Raw genomic sequence first — 26,680 nt, forward strand, 5'->3', positions numbered from 1 at the left:
GACTCCCTGGAGAAATACCAACAAGAGATCCTCAGGAGCTCAAAACAACCAGTCTTTACTGGTAACTTTAGAAAGTCAGAGAATTTTTGGCAAATGATTTAATATGACATTCAATCAACATAGAACACTTCTTGAAGCACTGACTTGGCCCATTCAACTTCACAAACTCTAAGCTATTTGAATTTTGCATTACTCAAATTTGGAAAAGTACCGAAATAGAAGAAAAGGACAGAAAGAGAGAGAGGCAAAAAGGATACAGAGGAGCATACACAGAGGTACCAACTCCTGGATTCCAGTAGTGTTTAGATGGAAATTCCAAGAGGAGGTAGGGCCAAGATGTGTGCTTGCCTTGTGTTCAGCCTTCAATACCCCTTGGTCTCCCTGGGCCCTTCCCCCAGCTGGGACTGTGGGTCATTTGGTCCCTCAGGAGCTGGGCTGGGGCTGCAGAGGTGGCTGTGGAGCATTGCCTGTGCTGTGCCAGGGACTGGCAGCCACTGCTGGGCTGGCATAGAGGCTCTGGGAGAATTGGGGTTCCAGGGCAGGGCAGGGCTGGTGTTCCAGGGCAGGGGAGGGCTGGACCTGCCCCTTCCTCCCCTATTGGAATAAGATCCCAATATTACCACGTAGATTGTGACTGGGCTCGTCTGACCCCTGCTCCTGTGCCAAAAGAGGCAACTGTGGTGTTTCACCTCAGAGACACTTTTGGCTTGCTGGATGGTGCAGCTGAGCGCCGAAACAAGTCCAGGCTTGTAGAAACTCAGTTTGCCTCAGGTGGGAAGGCTTCAGGCTAAGGTGAGGAGGAAAAGGAGACAGATTCTTCCAGAGGGTTAATATCAAGAGTTTATTCCATGGTCACAGACATCTGAATCTTAGGTTACAGCTCCAACAGAATCCCGACCGCATGGCCTGAGTGACTTTTTAAGCTCCGGGGCGAGGGGAAGGGAAGGGACAGGTGAGCCACGAACCAGGTGGGACAGGCAGGGTCTCAGGTGTAGGAAATAGGTATGATTCGTGCTGATAAAAATTGAAACAGTAATCAATATTGATACAGTAATTAATATTTGAGAATAATAAAATAGTTAAAAGTTGTAATGCCAAAGAAGAGAGGGAAAGGAGTGGCTCCACCCACCCCCCCTTCCCAGCAGATGTTCTCAAGGACCACAGGAAAGAAGCTGAAGATACAGTTGCTAAAAATGACCAAAGAACCTGGTTGGGTCCAAGAAAATGCTAATTATAAAGGACTTATTGCTTTTATATTTAGATGCAGTGATACGTTAGTCTTGGCTTACATTGTACTGGCTTGGTGCGCATGTGTAGCCCAAAGGTGAATTAAAAGACAACGAAGAAGACTACAGGGCCTTCATCCGTGACGACCCCCAAAGGCTTGTGCGGCCACCAAACCGAGTGGTGGCGCATGCGTGGTAAAGGTGGTAATGAAGGCAGAGACAGAAAAGTGACGAACTGAAAATAGGAGGAGATGGAATTGACACATGGCATATAAGGGGTGACTTTTACTTGGCAAGCTTGTACGTGAAGTGGCAAGGGTCACTGAACCCTGCACTCTGTACCCTGTGGTTGTTTTTGCTTATGCGCTATTATTTGAACCAAATTGTCCCTTATTTATATATTTTCTAAACTATTCAATTAAAATTGTTGCTATCTTAAATATTGTTTGGTTTATTTGATGGGATAATTGGGCAAACATAACACAGGGAACAATGACACCCAGACAGACCAATGACCTCTGGGCACAGGGGCATCTTTTGAACCTGACCAACCACAAGATGGCCTTGCTGGAATGTTAAGACTGATTGACAGCCCAGCAGGGGGCAAGGGGGAAGGGGAAGAGAGATATTGCCACACCTGGGAAGGGGCTGGGAAGTTTAAAACAGGAAATTGCAACACACTGCAACACTCCCCACACATGAAATGTCTTGAGCCAAGAAACTCCTCCACTCTGTCACAATAGGGAATACTGGAGGTGAAATCCCAATTCTGGCCATGGGCACCTAGATAAGAAGGACAGTTCTTTTCCTTAGGAATGAAAGCCCTGGTTCTCAGTAAATTTCTGGTTTGATTGTTTGGATTCTGTTTGGTTTTGTTGTTGCTTTGTTTCCTTGTTGTGCCTGAAGTGTGCAGTCAGGAGCAGAGTGACTCTTGCCAAGGAACTTTGTGCTGCTGTCCCTTAATATTCAATCTGGTTTTTGCTGCTCCCTTGCTGGGGATTTTTCAGCGCTCTCACGGCCTCGTTGGTAGCAGGGTGAAGGAGCTCTGGCCCAGGCTCTGGCCTGGGGGACACGGGGACGCTGCTGGGGGGTCCCTGTCCCCCTGTGCCACCCCCAGGGCCCGAGCCCCGCGTCCCCGTGTCAGGCTCTGGGGTCGATTTCGTGGAACATCCTCTGGGGGAGGCTGCGGGGCCGGGGGCGGGGGGGACCCGGGGGGACAGGGGACCCTGCTGTGCACGAGCAGGGTTGGACTGCTCTGGGGGGAGCTGTGAGGGGGGCCGGGGAAGAGTGACCTCCCCAGGGACCTCAAACAGCCCCTGTGATGTCACATTGTCCCTGTGATGTCACACAGCCCCTGTGATTTCACACTGCCCTGTGATGTCACACAGCCCATGTGATGTCACACTGCCCCTGTGATGTCACACTGCCCCTGTGATGTCACAGAGCCAACTCTGAGACGTCACCCTATGATGTGATACAGCTGCTCTGTGACGTCACAGACGTCTCTGTGATGTCAGAAAGTCACTCTATGATTTTACAATTTCTACTGTGATGTCACAGCGTGCTCTATGATTTTACACAGCCACCCAGTGTTGTCACAGCCCACTCCCTGATGTCACAGAGCCGCCTTCTATGATGGCAGGATCTGCTCTATGGCCTCACACCCTACTCTATGATGTCACAGCCAGCTCTGTGATGTAACAGCCCCCCTCAGTGATGTCACAAAACCCTCTCTGTGATGTCATACTGACACTCTGTAAGGTCACAGCACATACTTTGACCTCACTGCACGCTCTATGATGTCATCCAGCCATGCCATGATCTCACAGCCTGTTCTGTGATGTCACACAGTCCCCTCTATGATGCTGTAGCTGCTCCGTGACCTCACACAACAAACTCTGTGATGTCACAGCCCAAACTGTGACCTCACACAGCCCACTCTGTGCTGTCACACAGCCACTGGCTGACATCCCAGCTGCTCTGTGCCTCTGTGACACAGCCACAGAGGTGCTGCTGTGACACAGCCCCCTCTGGGACATCCCACAGCCCCTGCCAGTGCTGAGCCCCTGTGAGCTCTGTCTGTGCCCTGCTGGTGTCCCTGAGGGGCCCTGGCAGTGACTCAGCCCTGCTGGGTTGTGCACAGGAGCTGCTCCTGGCCAGAGCTGTCTCTCTGCAGCGCTGCCCTTGCCAGGAGCTGCCTCTGGACCAGGAGCCCGGCCCAGCTCAGCAGCACAGACACAGCACAGGGACTTTATTGACCCTCTGGGGCTTTGGTGCTCTTTGCATCAGACTCATCAGTGCCTCAGAGTGGGCTCAAAAACTTCTCAAGACTTCAAAGTGAGATTGAAACACTGAAGTCTCTTGTACTTTCAGTAGATCCAGGTGAGGCATAAGACTGATAAAGTGTCCCCACGTTCCAGGTAGAGGAGAGAACTGGTGGCAGTGATGACAAGTTGGGGCAAGCAGGGGAAAGGTGTCTCTGACCCTGAGCAAACCTGCGCCTCTGTCCCTGCAGGCTGTCGGCATCCCCCAGCTGCCCCACCTGGCTGGCCCCTTCCTTTGCTGACAGCTCTGCCTCCTGCCTGCCCCTGCCTGCCCACACAAAGCCTTGGGCTGCTCCAGGCTCCTCTTGGGGGACATGCTGCACCACAGCCCTGCCCTGGCAGGGAAATTCCTTTCTCTTTGCTTCCAGTCTGGGCCTCCCCAGCTGCCTATGGAATTTATTTATTCTTTCTCTGGCTGTTCTCTACTATGTCAAAAGGATCCACCATCTCTGAAACCTCCCTTCAGTCCCTCTCAGGGCTCCTCTGCTGTCCTCAGTCTCCACCCCACTGAGCACAGAGCTCCTGTGTCCCTATACAGTGCTCATGTGCTAGAGGCCATGGGCACCTGGACAAGAGGCACAGTTCTTTTCCATAGCAAGGAAACCACAGAGCCCCAGGGTTTGAAAGCAGATAAGAGGCAGTCACCAGAGGCCAAGGCAAGCCAGAACTGTCTGTTCTTGCAGCTTTTGTCTGAAAGCAGCCTTTGGATATATAGAGAGTTTTGAGGGTGGAATTCCATTTCAGCCATGGGTTCCTGGACTGGAATGACAGTTCTCCGTAGGAAGGAAAGGGTGGAGTCCCAGTGTTTCTAAGGCTTATTAGAGGTGGCCCCAAGGAGGCCAAGGCCAGCCAGACCTGTGGTCAGGCAGGAATCCTTGGATAGAAAGAATTTGGGAGCCAAAGCCAACTTTTGTCTGGGGGCGTCAGGACAAGAAGGACAGTTCTTTTCCATAGGAAGGAAAGTACAGAGCCTCAGTGTTTCAAAGGCAGATGAGAGCTGGCCCTCAGGAAACCAAGAGAACCTGGACAGACCTGGCAGCTTTTGTCTGGGAGCTATCCTTGGATATAAGGAATTTTGGAGGCTGATTCTCAATTTTGGCCATGGATGCCTGGACTTCAGAGATGCTTTTTGCCATGAGAAGAAAAGCACAGGCCCCCAGTGTTTTGAAAACAGATGAGAGGTGGCCCCCAAGAGGCCAAGGCCAGCACAGAGTGGGTTGTGTGAGGTCACAGGTAGGGCTATGACATCACAGAGTTTGTTGTGTGAAGTCACTGAGCAGCTACAGCATCATAGAGGGGATTCTGTGGCATCACAAAGCAGGCTGTGACATCATGGCATGGCTGGATGACATCATAGAGCTGGCTGTGAGGTCAAACTGTGTGTGCTGAGACATTAAAGAGTGTCAGTATGACATCACAGAGGGGGTTTTGTGACATCACTGAGGGGTTATGACATCACACAGCTGTCTGTGAGATCACAGCGGAGGATGAGGGGCCACAGAGCAGACCCTGCCATCATAGAGGGTGGCTCTGTGACATCAGAGAGTAGGTTGTGGCATCACTGGGGGACTGTGTAACATTGTGGTGGTTTGACCAGGAAGAAGTGGAATTCTGGGAGGCTGTGGTCAAACCAATGGATGTTCGGAGTTTGATATTGGCACCTGGTGTGACCAGTGCGGTTTGGACACACCTCCGAGAATACACAGGGATTAAAAAGCAGAGCTTCGGCCCTGAGAGGCCTCTTGGGACTTCGACGGAAGGAGGTCGGATCTCCCTCCCCTGTCCAGCCGCTGCTGCTGGGCGGGGGAGGGGCAGCCACGCGATAGGCCGGGGCCTGGACGGAGATGGGGGTGAGAAGGCCCTCGAGGATGGAAGGGTGGAGGAGCAGCCCCAAGAGACATCGGGCAGCCATTCCCCCCCCAGGAGGGAGAGAGAGGGAGAGTCGGCGTCTGAATGTGATAGCAGCCGGTCCAGGAGGAGAAAGGGGGGAGAAGGGTGCAGCCCGGCCGGCCGCAGCAGCAGCAGCGTGTGTGGGAGTGCCGGAGTGCTCCGGGACAGACAGAGACTGGAAGTTTTAACCCCTTTCTTACATGATTGGGGCCTTGCAAAAATGCTGATCATCCTCGGAGCTGAATAAGAAGGGAGATAGGAGATGAGATGAGACAAGGACCTGGCCCGAAGAATGTGGAGATGACTGAGTGGGGAGAGATGATTGGAGTGGCCTTTTGGCTGGACTTTTCTTGTGGCCATGGACTCAGTTTGTTCCTGTGACACAGAGATTGCATTTAGGGGGAGGCAGTGCCTCAGAACCAGGAGGGTTCATCGTGGGGACCCCTTGGCCCCAGAGGGTTGGAAAAATATGGGGAGGACAGATGTCCCAAAGCAGAGACTGTGCCTTTTTGGAGTAAGACAAGGCATCCTTAAAAGATAGCCCTAGAAGCCGCTCTGGTCCATGCACAGTGGTGAGAGCACTGAGCATAGAAAGAAGATGTCACAAGTGGCAAAAAGACTTTTTCCGCGTGGTGCCGAGTGACATGGAAGCACACGAGGTTTCAGCGTGTTTCCAGAAGAAGCCTATGGAACAAGAAAGACTACTCTCCTCTTCATAGACTGAAGTTTGAGTATACTAAAAGGTGGTGCCAAGCTAAGCAGTTAGCGATTTGAGAGAATGTATCAGATTGAGAAATTCTAGTAGTGGGGAAGAAGAAAGTGTTTTTTGTAAGGTTTTCAAATTTTTTTTCTTTTCCTTATAGTTTTTTTCCTATTTTCCTGTAGTTTAAGTAATAAAGTGTTCTTTATGTTTAAGCTGGAGCCTGTTTTGCTTATTCCTAGTCACATCTCACAGCAGACCCCAGAGAGTGTTTTCACGGGAGCACTGGCTCTGTGCCAAGCCCAAACCATGACACTTGGGTTCCCTGCAGTCGGGGATGACCCCAAGAATCCTTTTTTCCCAGCCTGATGTTTCCAAGAAGGAGTCTGAATTCTTTGGCTCTGGTTTCCAAGGTTGTTTATTTTTTCTTATCTATAACATTTTTTCTCTGGCCTGCCGAGATCTTTTCAGCAGGTCAGACAGAGGCACACTCTCCATCCCGGGGCTGGTGTCTACGTTTTATCCTATGAACTCTGTGTACTTTATTTATCATTATTTTCCAATACCTAAAGACACACAGCAGGAGACTTTCAATCAAAACAAATGCACCTTTTATTGCATGCCCATAGCAAATGTAACAGAAGGATTAGAAAGGCGATAAAGGACAGAGAGAGAGAGAGAAAGGAGGGTTGGGTTGGGGGAATTGCTACCAACAGGGAGATGAAATCCTCGTGGTCTGGCCAATAGATCCATCTGGTCACATCGGGTAGAATCTCAAAGTCTTTGGTTAACTCAGGGCTCTTTTATAATCTACCGCCGGGAGGGAGCAGGACAGCACATGGAGGAAACAGTGGAGAATAAATCCATTGGGAACAGGCACAGACAGTCCAGGTCTGAACAGCACAAACCGGTGCCAGCAATGAGCAGGGTCCGTTGTTTCAGGACTGGCTCCTATGGGAAACATCCCGCTTCCCATGGCAGACATCCCGCTCCAGTCAGGCCAGCACCCCTGGGTTAGAATTTGAAAGGTCTCAGTCTCAGTCCTTGGGGAGGGCTTCAATCTCTGTCCTTGACTGTGGTCGTGAGGCAGATGAGGGATCTTTGGACTGTGTCCTACAGAATGACATCCCAAAGCATAAAAAATTTATGCATTTTTCCAATAAATTAAATGTAATTAATTAATAAATGATAACTATGTTTTCTTGTTTATAATAGTATTATTCTATATTTGTATTACCAAATTTTAATTTTTATATTAAAAAATCCATATTTTTTGCAAGCAAAAATTTTATTGGTCATTGGTTCTAAGTAACTCAATTCCCTTCATCAATTCATTAACCAGTGTGCTACTGATTTTTCTATCTTTATGGTAATTAGTCCTATTTTCAATCCTTTTGTCATCTTTTTTTCATTTTCACAGAAAGGGTAAAAGGGGCCACTTCGGGGTCCATGGAGAACTTTCTGGGGCACGTTTGTGGCAGTTTTGGGTCTGGGGAGGGAATTCAGAGAGAACTTAGGGTCTGGAGGACACTTGGGGCAGCCGGGTGGGTACTTGGAGGGGCACTCAGGGATTCTGAGGGACAGTTCGGGGTCCAGGGCAGCACTTGGGGGTCCAGGGGGGCCTTGGAGGTCAGGGAGGGGAATTTGGGGCCCTTTGGAGTCCGGGCGGGCCCTTGGGAGGCTCTGATGGGGCTTTCAGCGGCGTGGAGATTGATGGGAGTTGTAGCTGTGGGTCTAATACAGTTTACCGGAAACGCGGAGCATCATGGGAGTTTTATGCGCAGCTGAAATGGCTCTAAGTGAAGGCGCGGGGCATGACGGGAGATGAAGTCCCGGCTGGAACGGCACTGGACATGCGCCGCGGAGCATGATGGGAGCTATCGTCCCGGAAGTGGCTCCAGCCCTTGGTTTGGGGGTCCGGAAAGGCTCTTGGGGGACACTTCTGCGTCCGAGCCGTGACTTGAGATCCTCGGGTAAACATAAACTGTTCGGGAGCACTCGCGGGGAGCTCCGGGAGTTCTATCCGGGGTCTTTAGGGCGGGGGGCACGGCGGGAGTTTTAGACGCGGGACTGTTCTGAGGGGCTCTGGGGCCGCGGCGGGGGAGAGGAGATGAATTCCCAGAAGTGGCTGTACCGGGCATCTGTGGGGTCGGAAGCACTCAGGGTATCCGGGGACGCTTCTGGAGGCTCCCGAATGGGCGCTGAGGGGGCACTGAGGGATCCTGGAGGATCTGGCGGAAACTTAATGGACAAAGCAGTGGCGGGTCCCGGGCTTCTGTGGAGCGCAGGGCATGAAGGGCGTTGTAGTCCCGGCTCCAAAGGGGCTCAATCAGGCTGCGGTGCATGACTGGAGTTGCAGGCAAAAAAAAAAAAAAGTTGTGCTAATATCAGACACCGCTTCCGAGGTCCTAAACCAGGCGCTGATTGGCTTTGGGCAGTGATGGGCGGGAGTCTCGGCAAATGGGATGCGGTGGAGACGGGAACAGCCCATTCAACTTCGCCAGTCGCTCCCAGTAGAGCCCAGTTCTTCCCCAGTATGGACCAACACAACCCCAGTACAGCAGAGTTCATCCCAGTTCCCCCCCAATGTCATCCACAGGATGCCCCAGTGTCCCCAGTCGTCCCCGCAATGGCCCCATTGTCCCCAGTATGTCCCAGTCCTCCCCAGTGTTTCCAAGGACAGTTTCATTTCTCACGGTGGCCGTGGCAGCCAAACCCAGCAGTGGGGTCAGTGCAGTGCCCATGGCCACAGCCCCTTGCAGTGCCCAGTGCAGCTTGGGCTGATGATCCACCCTCACAGCTGGCCCAGGGCAGCTCTGCAGTGCCTTTGGTGGCACCTGGGGCTGGCACACACCTGAGCAGTGTGTCTGTTCGCACTGGGGAAACTCAGCAGTTTGAGATTGCTGCAAAAAGTACAAAAAGGGAAAACCCCTCTCAGGCTGAGTGCAGCCAGCTCTGCAAGCACAGCAGGGCCCAGGGCAGTGAGGACAGACAGGATGGGGCTGGGCAATGTGGAGCAAGGTTGTCCACACTGGGTCAGAGCTCCAGGCACAGCTTCTGTGAGCAGGCCAGAGCTGCTGAGGAGAGACCCTGGGTCAGTATCAATCACAGAATGCTGCAATCACCTCTGCTCTAAAGAGAAATTTAACAAAAGACACCCTTTAAAAGAGGAATGTATATTTTATTACTGTTCTTTGAAAACTTTCTCCATAACTGGACTAGGAAAACTTTAATGACCCTCTCAGGGCTTTGCTGTTGTTTACATCAGACTCAGTCTTTGAGAGTCAATAACACAAAGTTAAATTTATACTCCAAATTTTCTTGAAGTTTTAATGGCTCCCACTGAGGGACACCACTGGGAAAGTGTCCCCAGGTTCCAGTTAGAGCAGAACACTGGAGGCAGTGATGACAGCTGGGGACAAGCAAGGCAAAGGTGTCTCTGGTGTTGAGCAAAGCTGGATGTGTTTGAGGAATGCCAAGGGCCAAGGCCTGAGCCCCAGCCCCTGGCCAGGCAGATGCTGTCCCTCCCTCCTTGCTCAGGGCTCTTCCCGGGATGGGCACTGGCCTGTGGGGATGTGCAATGGCAAGGGCAGGAGTATGGGGCGGCCCCTCCCAGGCTGCTGAGCAGGGACAAGGAGGCAATGAGGCCCCAGGCCTGCAAGGGTCACTTGTCCCCTCGTGGCCTCAGGCCCAGGCCCAGCAGCCATGGCCAAAGTGCTGCCCAAGGTGGCTCTGGCAGGGCTGTCTTGCAGCTGCTGCCCATCCCTGTGCCCTGTGCAGCCCAGGCTGTCCCACGGTGTCCCTGCCCTGCGCCTCTGTCCCTGCAGGCTGTCGGCATCCCCCCGGCTGCCCCACCTGGCTGCGCCCTTCCTTTGCTGACAGCTCTGCCTCCTGCCTGCCTCTGTCTGCCCACACAGAGCCTTGGGCTGATACCAAAAGGGTTCATTCAGTTTTTACTGTGCCTGTGAACTTTCAGCACAGGAACAAGGCACGCAGGGGCTGCTTTCCCAGCAAGGATGGTTGGAGGGAAGATGAAGACATCTGGCTGAAGGGTGCAGGGATAGAGAAAACATGAACTGAATCTGGGAACTTGGGGTGTGTTTTATGGAAATGGGTAAATTGTAATTCACATTTAGTGACTGTATTTAAACAACACACTGGTAGGATTACATGTCCATGTGATGTTGGGAGTTATCCCTCACTAGAGCTCAGGCCTGAGTAAATTATACCCTCTGAAATAGCAGATGAGAGCAGCTCTGTGCTGAGTGGAGTGGAAACTGAGGACAGCAGAGGAGACCTGGGAGGGATTGAAGGGAGGTTTCAGAGATGGTGGATCATTTTAGCATAATAGAGAACAGCCAGAGAAAGAAAGAATTAATGCAGAGGGCAGATAGGGAGAGCCAGACAGGACCCAAACAGAAAGGAATTTCCCTGCCAGGGCAGGGCTGTGTTGCAGCATGTCCCCCCAGAAGGAGCCTTTGTGTGGCGAGGCAGAGGAAGGCAGTCGTGTCCCTCAGTGGGAGCCATTAAAACTTCAAGAAAATTTGGAGACTAAATTTAACATTGAGTTCTGGAGAAGTTTTTTGAAGACACTCTCAAGGACTGAGTCTGATGTAAACAACAGCAAAGCCCTGAGAGGGTCATTAAAGTTTTCCTAGTCCAGTTATGGAGAAAGACTTCAAAGAGCAGTAATAAAATATACATTCCTCTTTTAAAGGGTGTCCTTTATTAAATTTCTCCTTAGAGCAGAGGTGATTGCAGCATTCTGTGATTGATATTGACCCAGGGTCTCTCCTCAGCAGCTCTGGCCTGCTCACAGAAGCTGTGCCTGGAGCTCTGACCCAGTGTGGACAACCTTGCTCCACATTGCCCAGCCCCATCCTGTCTGTCCTCACTGCCCTGGGCCCTGCTGTGCTTGCAGAGCTGGCTGCACTCAGCCTGAGAGGGGTTTTCCCATTTTGTACTTTTTGCAGCAATCTCAAACTGCTGAGTTTCCCCAGTGCGAACAGACACACTGCTCAGGTGTGTGCCAGCCCCAGGTGCCACCAAAGGCACTGCAGAGCTGCCCTGGGCCAGCTGTGAGGGTGGATCATCAGCCCAAGCTGCACTGGGCATTGCAAGGGGCTGTGGCCATGGGCACTGCACTGACCCCTCTGCTGGGTTTGGCTGCCACGGCCACCGAGAGAAATGAAACTGTCCTTGGAAACACTGGGGAGGACTGGGACATACTGGGGAACACTGGGAACGCTGTGGGAGACACTGGGACATACTGGGAGTGACCCTCGGGGATACTGTGACATGCTGGGGACAGTGGGGCCATTGCTGAGAAGACTGGGGACACTGGGGCATCCTGTGGATGTCATTGGGATTAACTGGGAGGGACTGGGAATAAACTCAGGTGTATAGGGAGGGACTGGGCTGTACTGGGAGGGTTGGAGGGGCACTGGGCTCGTACTGGGTTCTACTTGTGATAAACAGGGCTGTACTGGGGTTGTACTGGTCTGCATTGGGGATGAACTGGCTGTACTGGGAGGGACTGGATAAGTTGAATGGGCTGTTCCCTCCTCTACCGTATCCCATTTGCCGAGACTCCCGCCCATCACCGCGAGCAGCCAATCAGCGCCAGAGATCGGAGACTCGGGAACGGTGCCTACGGTAGCCACAACTCCCGTCATGCCCTGCGGCCTGATTGAGCCCCATTGGAGCCGGGACTACAACGCCCGTCATGCCCTGCGCTCTACAGAACCCCCGGTATCCGCTACCCCTTTGTCCCCTAAGTGTCCCCCCTGACCCTCCAGGATCCCTCAGTGCCCCCTCAGCGCCCATTCGGGACCCCCCAAAAGCGTCCCCGGATACCCTGAGTGCTCCAGACCCCACAGATGCCCGGTGCAGCCACTTCTGGGAATTCATCTCCTCTCCTCCCCCGCGGCCCCAGAGCCCCTCAGAACACAGTCCCGCGCGTAAAACTCCTGCCGTGCCCCCGCCCTAAAGAGCCCGGTTAGAGCTCCCGGAGCTCCCCCCAAGCCCTCCCGAACCGTTTACGTTCCCCCGAGGATCTCAAGTCGCGGCTCGGATGCAGAAGTGTCCGCCAAGTGCCTTCCCGGACCCCCAAACAATGGGCTGGAGCCACTTCCGGGACTTCGTCTCCCATCATGCTCCGCGGTGCATGTCCAGTGCTTTTCCAGCCGGGACTTCATCGCCCGTCACGTCACGCGCCCCTCTAAGAGCCATTGCAGCTGCGCCTCGAACTCCCGTGATGCTCCACGGCCATGTTAAACTGTATTACACACCCCCCTCCCGCGCCTACAACTCCCATCACGTCCCGCGCTCCAGCGAGCCCCGTCAGAGCCCCCCAAGGGCCCGCCCGGACCCTAAAGGGCCCCAAATTCCCCTCCCTGACCTCCCAGCGCCCCCCTGGACTCCCAAGTGCTGCCCCGGACCCCGAACTGTCCCTCAGAATCCCTGAGTGCCCCTCCAAGTGCCCACTCGGCTCACCCAAGTGTCATCCAGATCCTCAGGTTCTCTCTGAATTCCCTCTCCAGACCCAAAACTGCCCCAAATGTGCCCCAGAAATGCCTCCACGGACCCCAAAGTGGCCCCTTTTATCCTGTCTTTGAAAATGATAAAAAAGATAACAAAAGTATTTAAAATAGGACTGATTAGCATAAAGAAGGAAAAATCAATAGCCACACTTCTCAATGAATTAATGTTGGGAATTGTGTTACTTAGAACTAATGACCATTAAATTTTTTGCTTGCTGAAAAGCTGTGGATTTTTAGATATAAATATTAAAATTTCTTATTACAAATATAGAATAATAGTATTATAAATAAGAAAAATAGTTATAATTTTCCTAATTCCAAAACTTATATTTTTAAGGGGAAATGCATAATTACTACTATGTTTTGGGATGTCAGTCTGTTAGAGACGGTCCAAGATCCTTCATCTGCCTCACAGCCACCGTCAAGGATGGAGATTGAAGGCCCCCCAAGGACTGAGATGAGACCCTTCAAATTCTAACCCACGGGTGCTGGCCTGACTGGAGCGGGATGTCTGCCATGGGAAGCAGGAGGTTTCCTATAGGAACCAGTCCTGAAACAACGGGCCCCGCTCACTGCTGGCACCTTTTTGTGCTGTTCAGAACTGGACTGTCTGTACCTGTTCCCAATGGATTTATTCTCTACTGTTCCCTCCATGTGCCGTCCTGCTCCCCTCTTGGCGGTAGATTATAAAAGAGTTAACCAAAGGCTTTGAGACTCTCCCTGACATGGCCAGACGGATCTATTGGCCGGACCACGAGGATTTCATCTCTCTGTTGGCAGCTATTCCCCCCCTCCTTTTCTCTGTCTCTCTATCCTTTATCTCCTTTCTAATCCTTTTGTTGCATCTGCTGTGGGCACTCAATAAAAGGTGCATTTGTTTTGGTTAATACGGAAAGTCCCCTGCTATGTGTCTTTGCACCCTGAGATCAGTGAAACAAACCATCGTGACCCCCCTTGTACCAGGGGATGGTGACACGGCCTGATGGGGTTGCTGCCCACTGCGTGTGAACGTGATCTTCTTGGTGGCGACTGCACTGCTTCATCTGCTCTTGCCTTCTGGTGTCCCTATTCCAGAATTGCCTGTGCCACATTCCTTTCTTATATTGTGGTTCTCTGCAGTTCCCTCAATAGTCAGCCCTTGTTAAGTTCACTCTTGGAATAGGGGATCATCACCTCCCCATCATATCGAGTGCATTTGAATGCACTTGAATGTATTTTGCCTGCATTCCAAATGTGGTCCCTGTTTTTTGATTTACTGTGGAATCTCTGTTTGCATTTTCTACATCTGTCAAGGTGGGGATTGAAGGTACTTGAGATGATATTTGGCGTTCAGATTCAGGTGGTTTTTGTTTCTTATAAGTGACGCAGCCTCACAGCCATGAGTTCTGCAGCCTTTCATCTAAGGCACAAAATGGCTCCCTATCTCTTGTTACAAGGGTTGGATGGTGCTAAGGAGACCATGGTGATACTGGGGATCCAAGGAGACCGTGGTGACACCATGGACACTCATGGAACCATGGGCATTGTGACACAGCAGGGCTTCATGGAACCAGGGAGTCAATTGTGACTCTACCAAACCTCATGGAACCAAGGGCCCATAGTGGCATTGGAGAACTTCAGGGAACCAAGAGTCTCTTGTGACACAGGAGGTACACATGAAACCATGGAGACTATTTTGAAACTTCAAGTCCTGATGAAACCAAAGAGTCATTCTGGCACTTCTGAGCCTTGGAACCAAGGAGACCACAGTGACACAGTGGGGCTCTGTGGAACCAAGGGGCCGTGGTGACATTGTGGAGTGTCATTGAACCAACTGTCCACGGTGACACTGCAGGGCCTGATGGAATCATGGGCACCATTGTGACACTACAGGGTGTCATGGAAGCAAGGGGCCATTGTCACACTGTGGGGCCTCTTGGGATCCAAGGGCAGTTGTGATACCATGGAAATTATGGCAACTGTGGCACCACGAAACCAAGGAGACCATTGTGACCCTACAGGACCCCATGGAACTAAGGATTCATGGAACAGTGCAGGACACATGGAACCGAGGGGCCATTGTGAAGCTGTAGAACCAAAGGAGCCCATTGTGACACTGGGCCCCCAGGGATCCAAAGGTCCATTTTGACATCGAAGGGCCTCATGGAATCCTGGAGACCACTGTGAAACTTTGGGGCCTGGTTGAATGAAGTGGCCCTGCAGGGCCTGATGGATCCAATGAGACCCCATAGAGCCAAGGGTCCATTGTGACCCTGTGATAACAAGGTGTCGTGGGTTGACCCAGGCCAAATGCCAGGCATCCATGTGGGCTGCTCACTCACTCCCCTCTGCAGCTGGACAAAGAGAATTTAATAAAGGGTTCATGGGTTGAGATAAGGACTGGATGAGATCACTCATCAAATACTGTCCTGGGAAAAACAGGCTTAGCTTAGAGATGTGAAATTCATTTATTACTAACAAAGTCAGAGCAGGAAAAGGGGAAATAAAATAAGCTCCTCATCTCCCTCCTTCCAGCTCTGGCACCCACCCCAGCAGTGCAGGGAGACAGCGAATGGGGGTTATGGCCAGTTCATCACCCATGGCTTCTGCCCCTGCTCAGGGAGAGCAGTGGTTCCTCTGCTGCACCGTGGGTCCCTCCCAAGGGAGACAGTTCTGCAGGAGCTTCTCCCATGTGAGTCCATTTCAGGGGCAACAGCCCTCTGCAAACTGCTGCAGTGTGAGTCCATGCCAGGGACAACAGTCCTTCCCAAACTGCTGCAGCAGGGGTCACTCTACCAGGGGGTGCATTCCTCCAGGGACAGGCTGCTCCAGCCTGGGAGCAGGGCCCCTCTCTCCATGGCTCTCCTGCAGGGTGCCTGGCTCTCCAGGGCCTGGAGCACCTCCTGCCCCTCCTTCTGCACTGACCTGGATGTGTGCAGAGTTGTTCTTCTCACACGTTCTCCCTCTGACTGGATTTAAAACTGCACCACAATCTCTATTTTGATTTCTTTTTCAATCTGTTATCACAGAGGCATTGTTGCCATTTGTAACTGGCCCAGGCTTTGCCAGCAGCAGGTCCATCTTTGAAGCCACCAGGAATTGGCTGTGCCAGACACAGTGGAAGCTTCCAGCAGCTTCTCACAGGAGCCATCCCTGTGCCCCCCTGTGAAATACAAAGCTGTGTTCCATGTCAGGTACATACAGGCATCGTGGTATTTGTGATTGTAATATGGGTGGAAACCGACCATGGGACAGTTATATAGACAATTCTAATAATTACTGAGGAAAGTAAAGCATGGAATAAGGCCTTTGAGCCTATCCTTTGTTCGTAATTAACCTTTATAAGTCTGAAGTTGATTTAGGAGCATTTGAATTAAAGCTTTAAGGATGTTGCTAGCGTTTTGCAATAATAACCTTTTGAAGTAGAATTTAGAATATTGCTTGTAGTAAGGATCTTTGAAACTATAGCTTTAGAATATATAAAAGGAAACATGCTTATCTCACACCTTAAAAAAACAGTGAAAAGCAGCTTGTGAAAGGAGGATGAACATCAACTCAAGGATTAATAGTTTCAACCAAGGCGGGGCTGGACATCACTGTTATGAGGTTTATAGTCCTTGCATTGAAAAGGTGGACCCACATCTGGAGAGCTGGACCACACCGTCAGGGAGACTTCTTCCTTCTTTCAGAAACCGAATCACCAGCATCTGGGGATACTCCTTTCTGGGATACATCCTGAGAAAAACTAAATCACAATAGGTATAGAATTGTGTTGTAAAAATTGAGAATAGAAACTGCTGATGAGTAAAAATTTGGAATAGAAACTGCTGAGAAAGCTGATGTGTGCCCCTATAAATACCTGTAAGCCTCAACAATCGGTGTGCTGTCCTAGGGAAAACTTCCCCCACTGTACCCATTGCTTTATTGCTCCTACTTTACCATATTAATTAATAAATTGATTGCTGCTTGAATATTTGACCTAGTCTCATTTATAACAGAATCCACATCAGCCCAGGCTGGGTTGGGCAGTGGCCGCTCAGTTCCATGGACTGGACACGGCTCTGGATGCTTCCCTTGGAGCAACTGCAGAGGGGGAACGCTGGGGCTGTCACCACTGGGGTGTCACACACAGAGGAACGCTGGGGCTGTCACTGTTTGGGTGTGACACACAGGGCAGTGCTGGGGCTGTCACCGCTGGGGTGTCACACACACACAGGGGAATGCTGGGGCTGTCACTGCTGGGTTGTCACACAGGGGACACTGGGGCTGTCACTGCTGGGTTGTCACACAGGGGGTACTGGGGCTGTCACCGCTGGGGTGTCACACACAGGGCAACGCTGGGGCTGTCACACACAGGGGAACGCTGGGGCTGCCCCGCTCCTGCTCTGTCCCCATCAGCCCTGCCAGCGCCTCAAGGGGTCACAAAGGCTGAGCCAAAGGGTGAGAATTGCAGGAGGGGCTGAGCTGGGAGGGACCCATTACAATCATTGAGTCACAGAATCGCAGAATTACTGGGTTGGAAGAGACCTTCAAGATCATCGAGTCCAACACATCCCCAACACCAACTCAACTAGACCATGGCACCCAGTGCCACATCCAATCTTTTTTTAAACACATCCAGGGATGGTGACTCTACCATCTCCCCAGGCAAACCAATCTAATACTTTATCACCCTTTGTGTCGAAAACTTTTTCCTAATATCCAACATAAATTTCCTCTGGCACAACTTAAAATTCTGTCCTCTGGTTCTGTCAGTTGTTACCTGGAGAAAGAGACCGACCACCACCTGGCAACAACCACATTTCAGGAAGATACAGAGAGGGATAAGACCTCTGAGTCTGCTTTTCTCCAGGCTAATAAACCCCAGCTCCCTCAGCCACTCCTCGCGGGACTTGTGCTCCATACCCCTCACCAGCTTTGTTGCCCTTCTCTGGACATGCTCCAGCCCCTCAGTGTCCCTCCCAAATTGGGGGGCCCAGAACTGGACACAGCACTCAAGATACAGTACAGGGGAAGAATGCCAGGTACACCAGTTCCAAGTGCAAGGGAAGAATGGCCTCCCTGTTCCTGCTGGCCACACCATTCCTGATCCAGGCCAGGAGCCATTGGCCTTCTTGGCCACAAGGGCACACTGCTGGCTCATGTTCAGCTGCTGTTGACCAGTACCCAAAGGTCCCTTTCTGCCTGGGCACTGTCCAGCCACACAGGCCCCAGCCTATAGCGCTGCAGGGGGTTATTGTGGCCAAAAATGCAGGACTGGACACTTGGACTGATTAAACTTCATCTTATTGACTCTGCCTATCCCTCCAATTGTTCCAGGTCTCTCTGCAGAGCCCTCCTACCTTCCAACAGACGGACACACACTCCAAGCTTGGTGTCATCTGCAGATTTACTAATGAAAGGCTCAATCCCCTAATCCATGTCATCAATAAAAATATTGAACAGAGCTGGCTCCAGCACAGAGCCCTGAGGGACACCCCTGGTGCCTGGCTGCCAGCTGGATGCAGCACTGCTCACCACCACTCTCTGGGCCCATCCAGCCAGTTCTGAGCCCAGTACAGAGTGCTCCTGTCCCAGCCCTGGGCTGCAGCTTTTCCAGGAGTGTGCTGTGGTAGACAGTGCCAAAGGCCTTCCTGGAATCCAAACAGACACATCCACAGCCTTTCCTGCATCCACCAGGAGGGTCACCTGGTCATAAAAAGAGACCGGGTTGGTCAAACACGACCTTCCCCTCCTAAACCCCTGCTGTCTGGATCTGATACCCTCGGCCATCCTGTAAGTGCTGGGTGATGACACTCACTATAAACTGTTCCATTGCCTTACCGGGTACTGAGGTCAGACTGACTGGCCTATAATTACCAGGATCCTCCTTACCACCCCTGTTGTGAATGGGTGTCACATTGGGCAGCTTCCAGTAATCTGGAACCTCACCAGTGAGCCAGGACTGCTGCTAAATGATGGGAGAGCAGCTTGGCAAGCTCATCTGCCAGCTCCCTCATCACTCTGGGGTGGATCCTATCTGGTCCCATGGATTTATGAATATCCAAGCAGCTCAGCAGTTCTCTGACTGCCTTCTCCTGGATAACAGGGGGCCCATTCTGCTCCCTGACCCCATCTACCAGCCCAGGAGCACAGCTGTCCTGAGCCATCTTCCCCCTAAAGACTGAGACAAACAAGGCATTAAGCACCACTGCCTTCTCCTCATCTGCAGTTACTAAATTCCCTCCCTCATCCAACAGAGAACAAAGGCTGGCCTTACTCTTCCTTTTACCAGTAGTATATTTATAAAAACATTTTTTATTATCCCTTATAAAAGTCACCATTCTAAGCTCAAACTGAGCTTTAGCCACCCTATTTTTTTCCTACATACTCTAGCAGCCCTCTTAAATACTTCCTGAGAGATCTGACCCTCCTTCCAAAGATGATACATCCTTTTTTTATTCCCGAGTTCCTCCAAAACCTCCTTGCCCATCCAGGCTGGATGTTTGTCTTGTTGATTCACCTTTTGGCACACAGGGACGTCAGTTCCTGTGCACTCAAGATCTCTGTTTTGTAGCATGTCCACTTTTCCTGAACTCCTTTGTTTTTAAGGACTACTTCCCAAGGAACTCTCTGAATAAGTCTCCTAAACAGGCCAGAATCTGTCCTATAGAAGTCCAGTGTAAAAGTCTTCTTAATGTTCCTCTTGACTTCACCAAATATTGAGAACTCTATAATTTCATGATCACTGTTCCCCAGGCAGCCTCCAACCACCACATCTCCCACCAGACCATCTTTATTTACAAACAACAGATCTAACACTGTCCCTCCCCTGCTGGGCTCACTCACCAGCTATGGCAAAAAGTTATCCTCCACAAACTCTAAAAATTTCCTGGGTTGCCTTTTTTCAGCGGCATTGAGCTCCCAGCAGATGTCCAGCAGGTTGAAATCACCTACAAGAACAAGAGCTGATGAACCTGAAACATTCTGTAGCTGCTTAGAGAATGAGTAGTCCACCTCTTTTTCCTGGTTCGGTGGTCAATAACAGACTCCCAGTAGGATGTCAGCCTTGTTGGCCTTCCCCTTAATTCTCACCCATAGGAATTCAACTTCATCATCATTAGTTTCAATACCTATGGTGTTCAAAGCCTCCCTAATATAAAGGGCCACCCTTCCACCTCTTCTCCCTTTCCTGTCTCTCCTGAAGAGCTTGTAGCCATCCAGTGCCGCACTCTAGACCTGTGAGTCATCCCACCATGTTTCCCTGATGGCGATTACATTACAGCTCTGCTGTTGGACCATGGCCTCCAGGTCTTCTTGTTTGTTACCCATGCTGCATGCACTGGTATAGGTGCACCTCAACTGGGCTGCTGATTTCATCTCTAACTCAGGCTTACTACTCTTGGGCCTGCTTCCAGCAGCCCAGCCGCATCCCCTTCCCCCTTCAAACGTAGTTTAAAGCTCTCTCAACAAGTTCTGCCAGTTCATGAGCTAAAAACCTTCTGTCCTTAGCAGAGAGATGGAGCCCATCAGGTTCCAGCAGGCCAGGAGCTGTAAAAGTTGCCCTGAGATCAATGAATCCAAAATTCTGTCCAGGACACCAACACTTGAGCCACTGTCTTAGACTGGAAATGAGTGTGTGTGTTCTATTCCTATCTGTGGAGCAGTTATTTTCTGTTAATTGGGCAGTTTTCTTCATCTCTTCCACAATCAGTCTTCCATTTGGGGAGATACCTTCTTGAGTGAGGGGGAGGTCATGTAGAGTAGTGTGATTGGGGGAAGTTTTATAAGGGTGGATAGGAGGAGGCCGGTAGTGAGAGGAGAGCCTTGGAGTACTTCTGGGAATCAGAAGTGGAATGGCACTAGTCCTAGTTTTATTGCGATTGCTGAGGTAAGAATTAGGCAGGATGTTGGGTGGGAAAGTTGGGTGATGTCTCATTGTCCAGTGTATCATGTGTTGGTTATGTTGGAGAATAAGACTAGGGCGGAAGCAGCTGCTTGGGTGAAGAAATATTTAGTGTCCTTGAGTGTCACTGCATGACTGATAAAATTACATCATCCCATTGTAAGAGGCTCCTCCCAGAGCCAGAGGGAGGAGCCAAGCATTCCTAACTGGATATACTCTGAGATTTCAAACAACACAGGGAGCCTTTTCTTACTGGATTCCCAGAGGAGCAGCTTTCTTATCTACTGGATTCCAAGACCAGGAAGACCAGGCCCATCTACACTGCCACTGGACCTTCAGAGGAAAACTAGACCCTTCTACAAGATCACTGATCCAACAGAACCACACCTGTCAATGCAGGAGCACTGCAGCCATCACTCAATGGGACTGCTACCAATACCCTGACCAACAGAGTGTCAGGTCATATTCTGGCCCTGTCAGTGGGTGGTTTTTTTGTACTATTGCATTTGTATTTTTAATTTTCCTAGTTTAGAACTGTCATTCCAATTGCCATATCTTTGTCTAAAAGCACCTTAATTTCAAAATTATAATAATTCAGAGGGAGGGGTTTTACATTTTCCATTTCAAGGGAGTCTCCTGCCTTCCTTAGCAGACATCTGTCTTTCAAACTGAGACAATGCCGTGGAAAACTCAGGCACGTGAGGAGCAAGTCAGTGCCCCTTTCCCCCTCTCTCCTGCTCCATCTCCCAGCCCATCATGGCCCCCAGCTGCAGGACAACCGTGCTGCCAATGCCATCCTGACAGGGATGCACTGGGGGATCTCCTTCCCCTTCCCTCTGGCATGGAGGGAAATCCCATCCTCTCCTTGTCCTTCCTCCCCCAGACAAGAAACTGATAATGGAGACCAGGGAGGACAAATCCCCGTGGCAGAACCTCGTGGAAGAGGCCGTTTTGAGTGATTCCACAGTGCAGAATTCCACTGGGGAGGAAAATCCCCAGAGATCCCACAGGAGGAGGGGCTGCAAACCCAGCCCAGTGTGCTCTGAGGAGGAAAGACCCACCCTGAGCCAGGATGGTGGACAGAGCTTCAGTCAGAGCTCAGAGCTGGTGGCTCATGGGCAACTTCATGATGGGGAAAAACCCTACAAATGCTTGGAGTGTTGGAAGAGCTTCAGGCAGAGCAGCACCCTGATCAGCCACCAGGTGATCCATACTGGGGAATGGCCCTACGAGTGTGGGGAATGTGGGAAGGGCTTCAGCTACAGCTCCGCCCTCGCCATCAACCAACACATCCACACTGGGGAGAGGCCCTACGAGTGTCTCCAGTGTCAGAAGAAGTTTCGGATCAGCTCCGATCTCCTCTGCCACCAGCATTTTCACACAGAGGAGAGGCCCTTCCACTGCCCTGACTGTGGGAAGGGCTTCAGCTGTGTCTCCCACCTCATCAGGCACCGGCGCATCCACACTGGGGAGAGGCCCTACAAGTGTCCCCAGTGTGGGAAGAGCTTCAGCAGCAGCTGTCACTTGACCAGACACCAACGGAGGCACTGGTAAGGGAACCCCTGCAAATGCCCCAGCTGCAGGCACCGCTCCAGCTTCATCCCCAGTTAGAGGGCCCACACTGGGAAGAGTCCTGAGGATCCATGTTCCCCATGATCCATGCTGTGAAGACACCTGTCCCTTTTCCTGCCCCTGCCGATGACATGATATGGGATTGAGGAACATGAGGGTCTGGCCATGGATGTGTCAATCCATTCACTCCCACCTCTGGTCATTGCCAGGGGCAGGGAAGGTACTCTCTCCCTCACTCCCAAAGGAGAAGGATGTCCTTTCCAGGCAGGGGAAATTGTGGCCAGGAAGACTCAGTGAGTTGTGTAGTAGTTTTCCCTGTCAAAGATTTATTTTTCCCTTCTGTTATCAATATTGTTTCTGTTCCATTCGTTCCTTATCTCGTTTCTGTTCCCAATAAATTGCTCTTATCCCAGCCTGGGATCTTTGCCTTTTGTGCTTTCCATGGGAGGCAGAAGGGCAGCGAGGGCAGCGCGGTTTAAGCAGGAGCAGGAAATTGGGGAATCCCATTCCTGAACCCCGGCCCGTGGAAACCGAGCATCCCAGCTGGTCCCAGCCCTGGTGGCCATGGCAACAGCCTTGGGAGCGGGTCCCTGGCTGGGGCTGTGGGAACCTCTTCCCTCTGGTGCCCAGGGACAGGAGTGGAGGGAACGGCTGCAGCTGAGTCGGGGCAGGCTCAGGTTGGATCTCAGGAAAAGGTTTTTTGCCCAGAGGCTGCTGGGGCCCTGCCCAGGCTCCCCAGGGAAGGGTCCCAGCTCCAGGGCTCTCTGAGCTGCAGCAGCGTTTGGACAGCGCTGCCAGGCCCAGGCTGGCATTGTTGGGGTGTCCTGTGCAGGGCCAGCAGTTGGACTGGAGGATCCTGATGGGTCCCTCCCAGCTCAGCCAATTCTGTGGTTCTGGGATCCCATGAGCCTGGGGATGGGGCTGCCAATGGTTGCCATGGCAACGGGCTGTGGCTGCAGGCCTGAGCTGGTGTCCATGGCAACCACCCCTGGCATGGGGTATCCATGGAGCTTCCGAGGGACTGCCCATAGCAACAGGGGGGTGGTGATGGTTGCCATGGAAACTGACCATAGCAACAGGGGGATGGTGATGATTGCCTGCTAAGGGTCAGATTTGTCACAGGCCCTCAGAGGGGTTCCATGGGGACTTTCCAAGAGTCTCCAGTCTGTTCCAGAGCTGGAATGTCACAGGCACAGACAGGGGCTTCATGGACACCTCCCAGGGCTTTCTCGGATGCTAAAGAGCCCTGTGGTCAGAGGCAGTCACAACCATTTCATGGTGACATCCCAGGGCACCTTGGGCTGCAAAGGCACCGATCTGTCACAGGCACTCACGGGGGCTCCACGGTGACACCCCAGGAGTCCCCAGGCTGCCAAAGAGCTGGGATGTCCCAGACACTCACAGGGGTTCCTGTCATGGGCACAGTGGGAGCTTCAGGCAAAAGCTTCATTTCTTTATTGGAAAAACTCCTGCTAAATCATGAGGTGGAGAAATGACACCCAACAGCCACCATGGTTCCTCTAACCCCTGCAGGGCCCCTAGACTTCTAAAATTCCTTCAAAGAGAGGAGACTGGGAGTGGCTGGATCCAATCCCAGCCACAGAATTTGTCAAAGGTGTAAAAGATTTAAACTGTGAAATTCAACTTTAACACAATTTGTCCCGCAGGATTAATGATAGAATACCAGATTAATTTACTTAAATATGTCTCTGGCTTATCCTGATCATGATCAGATGGAAAGATCACTAGCACAGTTATTTACTCCACAGTTCAGGAGCTATAACAATTATTAGAATATAGTGCTCTAGGAAGCAGTTTTGAAGTCAACAGGGTCCTGCTGAGGTTGTTGGAGGCCATTGCAGGCAGAGCCTCCTTCTCCAGCAGGAACTGCCTTTCCTGTGCCATGAGCAGGGCAGGTCCCGCTGCAGGAAAAGCCCCAGACCAGCCCCAGCACAGGGAAGGGCTCGGGCACAAGGGCAGAGTGCCGTGCTGGGAGCTGGGCCAGGGAGAGCCTGAGGCACCAAAGGCACCTTGGCAGCAGCAGCTGCTTGCAGGCCATGGCCAGAAGCCTCCCTTGGCAGCTTGGCCTGGTGGCCACCACTGCAGAGCTGCTGCCTCAGGGCTCATTCCTGGCTGGGCTCTGAAAAGCCACTTCTGCTCCAGGAGCCTGACTGGGCAGCCATTGGCCCCAGCACCTTGGGGACAAGATATTATGACAAAACTCTTCATGCCAGCAGAGCCAAGGCAGGGGCAGAGGAAAGGGCAGAGCCAGGCCCAGGGGACAGGGCTGCCATGGTGATGGCTGTGAGGTCACTGCCCCTGCAGCAGCCTGGCTGCCCTCAGCAGACATTCTGGCCAGAAGCCTTGTGAGGGCACCCAGCACATCAGAGAACCCACACTACAGGAATTCTGTCTTTGTGGATGAGAGGGTTTCACTGGGTCAGGCTGCACAAATTTTCCTGATCTTGGACAATTCCTGGGATGGGGAATCCACTTCTCTGGAGAAACAGCTGCAGTTTTGTGCCACTCTTATAATGGTAAAATATTTCCTCCTTCTAACAAATGTAAATCCACCCTCATTCAATTTAGAGATACTGACCCTTTTTCTGTCACTGCAAGATTGAGGAGCAAATAACTTTGATCACTATTTTTCCATTTTCACAGACCTTGGAGGGGAGCCAAAAATCTCCCAAGATGGGGTTTGGAGGCCTCATCACAAAACCAGCAGGGAGAGTCTGCAGGCTCTGGGCTCAGGGGTGTTGGCACTTTACCTGTTGTCCGCTGCTGGTGTCAAGGGCTTTATAAACAGCTCCAAACCCCCTGGAAAGACAAAAGCAGCAGAAAGAGCCCTTCAGCCCTTGGCACTGGAATCAAGCCTAGGCAGCAGATCTCCCCAGGCTGCCTCCATGCCTTCCTTAGAAAATGCCTGGCTGCGGCATCTCTTTGGCCAACAGCACATCAGCCCGCGAGCCCTCTGCCATGCGGGGCAGCCTGTCCAAGGGAACACTAAGATGCAGCATGAAGACCAAGGGCCGCTGGAAACCTCCAAGGCACATGCCCAGCCAGGTCATTTCCAAACCTTAGGGGAACTCTCCTCCTTGTGCGGGTGTGCATGCACGTGTGTGTCAAAAAAGTGTGAACAATTAGAATCAGAAGACTGTCCTTGAGAATCTGACATTTCTTGAATGGCAAGGTGCTCTTTCAGGCCAGAAAGCTACAGGGGCAGGGGGTTTCCCAGCTCCTGCTCCTCATTGCTGCGAGCAAGACAATGCCAGCATCAACTTGTCTTTGATCAGGCCTTCGGATTGCTCTGACCGAGCAGTCCAGGCAAACGACAGGAGGTCAAGCCAGAGCCTGACCATGATTAAAGCTTGCCTGACTTCACACTTGATATTGCACCAGCCAAAGACCCGGCCCACACTTTTACAAAAGGAGCCGACGCCATGCTTACCCTCGTCCCAGTTCTTCAAATGCCGTGTATTTGCTTGTTGGCTGGCCCACACTCACAATGCTCCCTGAAAGACAAAAGCAGTGCAGGGCGCTCATTTGCACACAGAGATGCCGCTGCCAAGAGCCTCCCAAAGGCAGCCCCGCTGCAAGCAGCTCTTGGCCCTTTGTGGTCCCTTGGCTTCCAGCTGCTGAGACCAGCAAGTGGGAGGGCCATCTTCTCCACCTTTCATCATGTGGCCTTTCCAAGAAGGCCTTGATTTCATTCAAGCGCACCATCCCATGCCATAAGCCAAAATGAGGAGCCCTTAAGAAGGGGGCCCTAAGAGGTAACCAAGGGCCTTTGCAGCCTCTGCAGTCACACCCACTATCACTGGCGGGTCCACTGCCAGGGGCACAAAGTGTCTGAGACAGAGGAGGAGTAAGAACGGGAGCCCGAAAACAGCTGGGGCCAGAGAGCTCCCTGGGGCCTAGTCACTTGCTAGGTGCCAGCCTTCTGCTCAAGCAGAAACAATCTCTGCTTTTGTCTTTGGCACAGAAGGCAGCCCAGGCAGACCCAAGCCAGGCCCAGCCACCCTCACAGGCAGCAGGAACTCCCTGAGCGCTGCCGCGCTGCCTCAAAGCACAACAACAGGTTCTGTAGAGAGCCCTAAGTGCCTCTGAGACTGAGGGGCAGCTTCTGGCACAGCCTACACCCAGACACGCACACAACACACTGCTCTGGCAGACAAAAAATGCACCCGACTTACTCAGTGTCCTCAGGCCCTGCTCCTGCCTCATCTTGGGTTGCTGGGCTGCGCTGCTGCAGGCAGTGCCAGCAGTGGGGGGTGAGCTGGCTGCTGCAGGCCACGCTGCTCCAGCGGCACCAGGTTGAATTGCAGAGCCTGTGTTGAGCTGGGACAAGGAAGGATTGCCTGTCAGAAGCGTGGCTGGCACACGTTCCCCGCAGCGCACGGCCAAAGCAAGGCCTTGGCAAGGTGCTGTCAGCCACTGCCAGGCCTCTCCAGCTGGGGTGTTTCCCATGTCTCCTTCTCAAAGGCAACTCTGGGAAAAGCCCAAAGGCTGCTTGGATCCAGCCCCTCACGGCCACCTCCATTCTCCGTGTTTGCAGCTTT

The 26,680-nt window shown here is 52.0% G+C and overlaps 1 protein-coding gene and 1 long non-coding RNA gene across 3 annotated transcripts in view; both read right to left on the minus strand.

Annotated features, from left to right (window-relative positions):
* Positions 1 to 26,680, minus strand: part of LOC141730043 (uncharacterized) — a 511,185-nt gene that overhangs the window by 112,192 nt on the left and 372,313 nt on the right. The gene's annotated exons all lie outside the window — the stretch shown is intronic.
* LOC141730117 (uncharacterized) lies at positions 6,729 to 12,320 on the minus strand. 2 transcript variants are annotated; one of them, XR_012581570.1, is made up of 3 exons: positions 12,176 to 12,320; positions 8,275 to 8,487; positions 6,729 to 7,253 (listed from the first exon to the last, which is right to left on the minus strand). It is a non-coding gene; the product is annotated as an uncharacterized LOC141730117 (long non-coding RNA). The 2 variants fall into 2 exon arrangements; XR_012581569.1 differs by lacking the exons at positions 8,275 to 8,487; positions 12,176 to 12,320 and adding an exon at positions 7,889 to 8,268.

Source organism: Zonotrichia albicollis, chromosome 9 (genome assembly GCF_047830755.1).
Source record: "Zonotrichia albicollis isolate bZonAlb1 chromosome 9, bZonAlb1.hap1, whole genome shotgun sequence".
Classification (NCBI taxonomy): Eukaryota; Metazoa; Chordata; class Aves; order Passeriformes; family Passerellidae; genus Zonotrichia; species Zonotrichia albicollis.